This window comes from Eptatretus burgeri, chromosome 13 (genome assembly GCF_056783735.1).
Source record: "Eptatretus burgeri isolate ZD-2024b chromosome 13, Ebu_testis_v1, whole genome shotgun sequence".
NCBI lineage: Eukaryota > Metazoa > Chordata > Myxini > Myxiniformes > Myxinidae > Eptatretus > Eptatretus burgeri.
The window spans coordinates 17,148,857-17,157,744 of record NC_140973.1 but is presented as its reverse complement, the minus strand read 5'-3'; the positions used below and the strand labels follow the sequence as shown (position 1 = coordinate 17,157,744).

Here is an 8,888-nt window from a genome sequence, read left to right as displayed (position 1 = left end):
ACAAGGAATGATTCACAGCTCATCTCCATGGACTCATGAAAATGTCCGTTATTACACGATAGCAACACGTGGGTGTAAAAGTTTAACCAAGATTCATCATCGTTCGAACATCATCCCAACTTTCTACGAATATTGGAGGGAACGGGCCACAAGAGTTCTTTGGATTTGGGTCCATCACCAATGAGCTTGAGCTCTCGCCAAGCGGCTTAAGCGCTCAAGCACGCATTCCACAGGAACGGTTAGCTTCGCAAGCGTTGGCGAGCTGCTTGGTTACTGATCACGCCGCTGTAGTGTTAGACCGTTGAAGCTTTACTGCAATACTGGGCGGTGTATAAATGGGATGTCGCTGGTCCGTACACAATTTCTGCATCACCGCAAAGATTTTGCGCTTCCATAATAATGCTCGTTATTTTCACTGAAACCGACGTGTTCTTTGAAGGAAAAGAATTGTTCTATTTTCCAAAAGTAATATTCCGAACTTCACGGAGGTGAATAACGGCGGAAGGACCTTCGTCCTGGTTCCAAACCAGTAGGCCTCAGGCGCTGCTCGGCTCGCGACGAGCGAGCATGGATTTCAGCGAAGCGAGCACGGTGGGTCCTGGATTCGTCGGCATCAAGTTTTGTCAAGAGTGGTAAGAAAAACAAATAAACAAACAAATGAAAGAACCAATTAAATACCTTATTCCCAGAATCTTCGGTGTTCCGTGGGATTATTAACGTTTATGGTTCCGTTTAGTTTTTACCCCCAACGGCCCGTCACAATATTGTGGCCTTGCCATTTACATTTTACATCATCCTCCCGGTATTTATTCTTCCCTTGTGAAGTCCTTCGATGTATATTGACAATTTCCATGGATTTCCATATCCATATAAACATTGATTTGTGGTGAAGGTAACGAAGCTCATTTCTAACTGATTTAACCTGTTCTTGACTCGACTCGTCGGTAGTTAACGAACGACTGTCTTTGTTTCTTTTTTTTCCCCATTTTTGTTTTCGTCACAACATGTTGTACCCCAAAGAAGATAAAGAAAACAGAATTCTTCTGTATGCGGTAGGTTGACTTGTTATAAGCTGGTGGTGGTCGTATGGCAGCTTAGCTGCCGGGGTAGCTATCATTTCTTGAAGCGTGATAGTGTCGCTGATGCAGTGCCCCTCGACCAGTACACACACTGGAACTGGTACTCATTTCGCCGACTTCGGAAGGACGACGGGCTGAGTCAACCCCCTGGTGTATTAATTCAGCGGCCGACGGGGCTTGAACTCAGGACTCGAAGATCCCAAGCTCAGGGCAGGATTTTCCAATAGGCCATTAGCCTCGGGCCTTCCAGTAACTGGGGTCCCACCGGGGACTTGTGGGTTCTCTGATCGGTTTCATTGTCTGCTTTTTAATGTGCATTGTATTCCATTGTAATTTATTATGCTTCAGTTTCATTGTATTTTTCCATTATTCCGATGTGTAAGATGTACATGATATGGAACTTGATTTACTTTGATGTACTTGATATGGAAGTAATTTGATTAAAAATTATTGATGGTACATAATGTTGTAATTGTTTTTTTTTACATTACAATAATATGGAATAGGCAAGGCCAAGAAGCGAATGTGGAATTCTTCTTACATTCCCTTCTTAAATATATCAAATTAAACCGTCTTTTTGCACTGAAAAAATAAATATTACCTTAACATTACCTTTGCAACAACTACACCGCCTCGAACAGGATCTCATCTACAAAAATAAATATTACCTCAACATTACCTTCACAACAACAACTACACCGCCTTTGACAGGATCTCATCTGAAGAAAAAAAAAAATTCCTCAACATTACCTTCACGACAACTACACCGCCTAGAACAGGATCTCATCTAAAAAATAAATACTCGAAGTGAACGTAGTATTCTTCTTACATTCGCTTCTGACTTTACCTACAACTTGTTCACAACTGTATACGCAATTTCCGGTCACTTGGGAATTAGCGATCAAATAACGTAAATCACGATTAAAAATTATTTTTTGATGATGCGGGAGATATCTTTATTAAAATCAGTGGAGGAAATATACACCATGTCTGATATTATTTGGGTCTTTCATGTCTCCGACGATGCCTTTATCTCCCGGCATGCATCATTCCCCATGACAAAAACCGAAAACAAAAAAAAAAACCAGAAACAAAAAAAAAACGGAAGCGAAATGGTCATAGCCAACGACACGGATTCACAATTGCCAGGATATTGTGTTGTTTTTGTTATTTCCTATTCTCTCATGTGCACGCGTTAAGTAATATTCACAATATTTAAATAAAACCCAATCGTGTTTATACACCGCACAGCATTTACAAACAACCGGAAGCAAAAGGTCATAGCTTACGACACAGATTCCAAATAGCCAGGGGTATTGTGTTGTTGTTTTTGTTGTTTCCTATTCTCTCATGTGCACGCGTTAAGTATGAAGCTCACTGTGTTCGCTATTACGATATATATATATATATATATATATATATATATATATATATATATATATATATATATAATTTTTTGGGGGGGGGGCCCACAAGCAAGTAAATCCGGTCCTGCCCAAGCCGCCACCCTAACCACTGAGCCAACACCAAGCTTTATTATAAGCTATTTGGGTGCAGCGTATCCAGTAACTCGTTACCGGAGGAGGGCATGGGGTCCATCATGCCTGTGCAACACACATCAAACTAACACCACTGATACAAACTATTAGTTTATCGACTCCTTGGGAGGCAGAACGGTGGGACGAGCATCGGGACAACACCAGGGTGATTAATGTTACGGAAGACCAAGTACTGCATTGGAGTGATCAGAAGGAAGCCGAAAAAGTAGAGCAAAGATGGAGTCGTTACATCAGAAGGAACCTGGAAATGATTCTGGTTTCAGTCGCTACTCTACAACTCAAAAAAAAACATCCAGGCACAGCCAACTGAGCCTTCCAGAAACCATTCTGCAAGAATACACTTCTCGGAGAGACGAAGACGGATAGTTAGAGATAAAAGAAAAGAAAAAGCAACAATTGCAATGAAGAATGAGAAATGTGAAATATTTCAGCACTTGCTCCCTCGGTTCAAACGCGACAATGGCTACAAACATAATCAAACTGAAGATTAACTACAGCAGTAATTCTTAACCTGGGAAAATTTTCGGATTTCAGGGGATAAATTATTTTTAGGTTGAACAATTTTCAAACTATTTCTTGTGTTGAATCCTTACTATTGCATTATTCAAAGTATCCTAACTTTGTTTTCTTCAACCTATCTTTGTGAGTCGGGGTTTTCATCTTTGATGACCATAAAATCGAAAGCACAAAATTGGCTTGAAGTGGAGTGTGACATCCATTGCGCCCTCTCTAACACTGCTCCTGACTAGTGTGACTACTCCTTGGCTTTTTTCACAAGATCTTGGCGATTCGTTGTTCACCATGGCGTCTTCGTTTTCTATTGGTTTTCTATTATCATCGCTTTTCCGAAACCTTGTGAATTCTTGGCTTTTTTCATTAGCTCACCTTGGCATTTATGAAAATGAGGAGTGGTCACACTGCACCTGACATTGATGCACTAGTGAGCAAGAAGCAGTTCCAGCCATCTCACTGAAGTGAACGTGCTTCGTGCATGCTCATCAATGATCCAGCTGCGTTTAACGACGAAGACATCACCAGTTTTGCCAAGTCTATTGCCATTTTTAAATGATGCTCTGCAAAAACATTTCCCTTGATACGAATGATTTGAATAATGATGAACTTTGGCTGATTTTAGGAATGCTAATGTTAAAACAATATGACTTTATGTTATGTAATAAATTGTGTATGAATATTTTAATGAAAATATTTATTGGAATAATTTTTAAAATAAATTTTACTTTTTAAAATTTATTTAGTACTAGTACGGGCCCGTAGGGGTGGGCCCGTAGGTGCGTGCCCGTAGGTGAGTATGTGCAGCCCTCTCTCGCCCCTCTCTCTCGCCCCCCTCTCTCGCCCCTAGTCTGTCCCCTCCTCTCGCCCCCCTCTCTTGCCCCCTCTCTCTCGCCCCTCTCTCTCGCCCCCCCTCTATTGCCCCCCTAGTCTCACCCTTCCTCTCTCTCGCACCTCCTCTCTCCCCCTCTCTTGAATTGTGACGCCCCTCTCTCTCTCGCCCCCCTCTCTCCCCCTCTCTTGAATTGCGACGCCCCCTCGCTCTCGCTCCGCCCCTCTCTCGCCCCTCTCTCTGTAAATGTATTCACAAATGTCTACCAAGCACAACAATTAATTCAAACCTTGGGAAAAAACAGCTTTCAAACCCTTGGGAAACAGCTCTTTCCCTTGGGAAAATTCAAACCTTGGGATTAATTAATAATTTGAACGATTAATTCAAACCTTGGGAAGAAACAGCTTTCAAACCTTGGGAAACACTTGGGAAACAGCTGAATTGGATGAAGAACGATATCAAACTTTGAAAAGGCACATACTCAGGTCCCCAGCGTCGATTGTGACGTCATACCAAACAAAGAAGAAGAATTGTGACGTCAATAGTGCAAAAAAAAAAAAAAAAATTGTGACGTCATTCGTGATGTCATAGCATTGTGTCCTGTCATTGGTCGACAGATAAATGGCCGTAACTTGGGAACCGCTCGTCCGATTGACATCAAACCTTGAAAAGGCACATCCGCGAAGCCCCGGCAATATTCCTGGCAAATTTCAATCAGAATGGACCGGCGATCGTCGAGAAACGGCGGTCGCAGCAGACACACATACAGACAGACAGACAGACAGACACACACACACACAGATTGCTGGAATTTTAGATAGACTGGTGCTGGCCCATAGGTGCGTGCCAGTATGTGCAGCTTCGTTACTTCGCTCTCGTAAACGACGACTGGATTGGGGCATTGTTTCAATTAGATCGGACCAAATTTATCATAAATGGCCATAACTTGGGAAACACCTGGGAAACATACTCAGGTACCCAGCGCAATTGTGACATCATATCAAACGAAGAAGAATTGTGACGCCCCTCTCTCTCCCCCTTTCTCTCCCCCCTCTCTCGCTCCTCTCTCTCTCGCCCCCACTCCAACACCCCCTCTCACACCCCCTCTCCTGTCCTTCTCTCTCGCCACCTCCTCTCTCCCCTCTCTTGAATTGTGATGCCTCCTCTCTCTCGCCCCTCCTCTCTGACCCCTCCTCTCTCGCCCTCTTTCTCCCTCCCCTCTCTCGCCACCCTCTCTCCCCTCCTCTCTTGCCCCCTTCTCTCCCCCCTCCTCTCTTCCCCCTCCTCTCTCGCTCCTCTCTCTGTAAATGTATTCACAAATGTCTACCAAGCACAACAATTAATTCAAACCTCGGGAAGAAACAGCTTTCAAACCCTTGGGAAACAGCTGTTTCCCTTGGGAAAATTCAAACCTTGGGATTAATTAATAATTTAAACGATTAATTCAAACTTTGGGAAACACTTGGGAAACAGCTGAAACGGATGAAGAACGATATCAAACCTTGAAAAGGCACATTTTCAGGTCTCCAGCATCGATTGTGACATCATACCAAACAAGTAGAAGAAGAATTGTGACATCAATCGTGCAAAAATAAATAAATAAACTAATTGTGACGTCATGCGTGACGTCATAGCACCGTGTCCTGTCATTGGTTGACAGACGTTATTGGTCATTATTGGTTGACAGACGTTATTGGTCATTATTGGTTGACAGACAATATATAGGTCGTTATTGGTTGATAGACATTGGTCATTGTATCACGTTGTTCTTTTTATTACTGCCAATTACGGATAAAGATGAAGCTATTATTAATATGCTGTTGTCATTATTCTGAGATATCTTTGGGGAAAATGGCATGATAAGGTGGAACAACTAGCTGTGATGTATACACCTTTCCAACACTGAAAAAAGAAATAAAATGGCCGTAACTTGGGAACCGCTCGTCCGATTAATATCAAACCTTGAAAAGGCACATCCACGGGGCCCCGGCAATATTCCTGGCAAGTTTCAATCAGATTGGACCGCGGTTGTCGAGAAACGGCGGTCGCAGACAGACACACACACACACACACAGATTGCTGGAATTATCACTGATCTCTTCACCTGGATTGGTCGCGTCCACAGCGATTGTATACCAAGGAGTGAAGTCACCGGAAGTTCACTTTCCGCCATCTTGTCTCCCCCAAAACATCACTGCAGTGAATACGAAAACAGCAGACTGGCAGTAAGAAATCTCCAAATGCAAGCAATAAACTTTGCATGTAACTCATGCAAAGTTTTATTAGTTGGTGTAATGAACTTGTGAAAATCACAGACCTCGTGTGACCGTGAGAGAATGTCACTTTGCGTGGTTTAATCACCTTTTACGTTTGTGTGCTGACAGGGAACGTTGACATTTCACATTTTCATGTGTTTAGTGTATTTTGTGATGTCATATATACACACAGTGATTAAACGCAGGTGGTGACCTTTCGGCCCATCATACCTGCACCACATCAACACAAGAAAATTCCGGACTTTTTTCCAACTTCCAGAGGAGTGGGCATGTCTTAGGTAAAAAAACAACAACAACAAAACATCAACCACACAACACCCCTTGACAAGACCCACCCCCATCAACAACACTCTGCAGACATGCACATAATCATCCATCAATGCTCAAACTTGCAAAAAGACCTGCCAACATCCCTCTACCCCTCTCTCTCCCTATCGAGTGCAGCCTGTGGCTGCTGGTTGCATCATTGGTTGGGATGCGACTGTGCCGCTGATGCAGTGTCCCCTTACCAGTTCACTGGTACTCACTTTGCCGACCTCGGGAGAATGACAGGCTGAGTCAACCTCCTGGTGTATATTAATTCAGCGGCCAACGGGAGTTGAACTCAGGACCCTGGGATCCCAAGCCGCCACCCGAACCACTAAGCCAGCACCAGGCTTTTTCCTCTATCCCTCAATCTCCATAACTTCCAGGTTCCTATCTAATTCCAATTTAAACCCATCTACTGTTTCTGGCACCAATTCCTTTCCAGGGAGACCGTTCCATGCATTAACTACTCTTTGAGTGAAAGACCCCTACCTCACTACCTTCTTAACTCGACTCTTCTTTACTCTCAAGCAATGCCCCTGGTGCGATCACTGTGTCTACTCTGCTGAATAATTATTCTGCACTTATTTTGTCGATGCCCTTAAATACCTTAAACATCTCAATCATATCGCCTCGTATCCTCTTTCTTTCTATTGCATAAAGCCCTGTCTCCTTCAACCGCTCCTCAGCTGAGTCGAGTGAGGCCCGGAATCAATCTGTTCGCCCTGCGTTGAACCCTTCGACATGGCAGCGATGTCCTTCCTGAGTTGTGGTGACCAAAACTTCACACAATATTCCAGATGTGGCCCTCACTAAATTCCTGGGCGATGTTAACAACTCTTTTGATATATAATTGATCCCCCTCCAAATACAACTGAAAACCAGATTTGCTTCACATTTTGCTGCCTGACACTGTGCTGCCTGCTTACCTCCCATATCTCTTACCACCCCGAGATCCTTCCCCCATGTGACACACTCCAACATTACCCCTTGTATCCTGTAATCTCTATTTATATTGTTCTTCGGAAGAACTTCTGCTCCATCCCCAACACCTTACACTTGCTCAGGTTAAATTACATTCTCCAATCATTTGCCCAATCTATAAGAGTATCAACACTTTCCTGAATCTGATCACCACCCCCCTCTGCTATCCACCTTCCCTCCAAGCTTTGTCATCTGCAAATTTGGAAAACCTCTTCACCCCTTTCTCCAAATCATTGATGTAAATAATTAATAGTAATGGTCCGAGTCCTGATCCCTGAGTACATATAAAGTTGACAACATTAAGAGAAGAAAGGGAGGTGGGATGGAAGGGATCCATGGTGTAAGGGAGGGAAGTGACTGAGGGGGAGAGTCTGATGGGGGGGGGTTCCTTCCCCCACTCCTCCAAATGGTAGGGGAATGTTGATTTAACCTGAAGTTTGTACATTCTAAAACATTCTTGTGTGCAAAATGAAAGCAGTCTAATCATCTTCTTCATTTATTGATGTAATTTTCAGTTTTTAACACGTAACTCCTGAATATGTTTTGAACTTTACATTGTATAACACACAAGGAGTGTTGAGATTGGGGTACCCAACGCTGCTTGTGAGAAAAGTACACAGCTTCATGATATTATTTACGAGAAGGATATTATATTTATAAGGTTTCAGGATGTGTTGGACATTGAAAGGCGATGTATGGAGTTATTGGCCTCGTCATGGTTAACTTTTGCCTGCGAACTTTGGTCTCAAAACGCCCTTCAAGCCAACATCTCGTGGCCCACAAACTTGCCCCGAAAACATGAAGAAACGTAGAATAACATAAAATTGCCTAAAATATCAAAACATATTTTAAATAACATAAAAAAAACATGACTTTAGTTTTGTTTTGTTATTGATGAAGTGACCTGGAGCCGAATGTAACTTGGATGTTAGGCCTATGTTTGTTTTCCGACCCAACCCTGTGTCGGGCCTCATGATATGCATTGATCGCCTCCTTGCAATTGCCAAGGAGCTCCAAGGGAATTTTCCGGAATTCGATCGAGTAATAGGAACAGTAATTTACTTCAAAATCCATTAAAATATTAGATAGAAGTTGAAATATATTTGAAGAAATATATTTAGCAAAATCGGCCGGGCCCGGTTCAACGTTGTGCGTGTAACGACAGTTCGCCTCTCTTGGGGGAGACAAGATGGCGGACAGTGAACTTCCGGTGGCTTCACGCACGGAGTCGTGACCAATCCAGGTGTAGAGATCAGTGGGAATTATGGATAGATAGTATGCACGTCTAAAGATTTGTCATTTGTCTTAGTGGAGGAATGTTTTTTTCGATTTGTTTTTCGAT

At 43.0% G+C, this 8,888-nt stretch overlaps 1 long non-coding RNA gene across 1 annotated transcript in view; it reads left to right on the top strand.

Annotated features, from left to right (window-relative positions):
- LOC147013948 (uncharacterized) overlaps positions 1–1,166 on the top strand; it is a 2,100-nt gene extending 934 nt beyond the window's left edge. Inside the window, exons 1-2 of the long non-coding RNA XR_015050576.1 lie at positions 1–632; positions 1,021–1,166. The exon at positions 1–632 is cut by the window's left edge and continues 934 nt beyond it. This is a non-coding gene — a long non-coding RNA (uncharacterized LOC147013948). The remainder of the gene's footprint in view (positions 633–1,020) is intronic.
- The last annotated feature ends 7,722 nt before the right edge of the window (positions 1,167–8,888 follow it).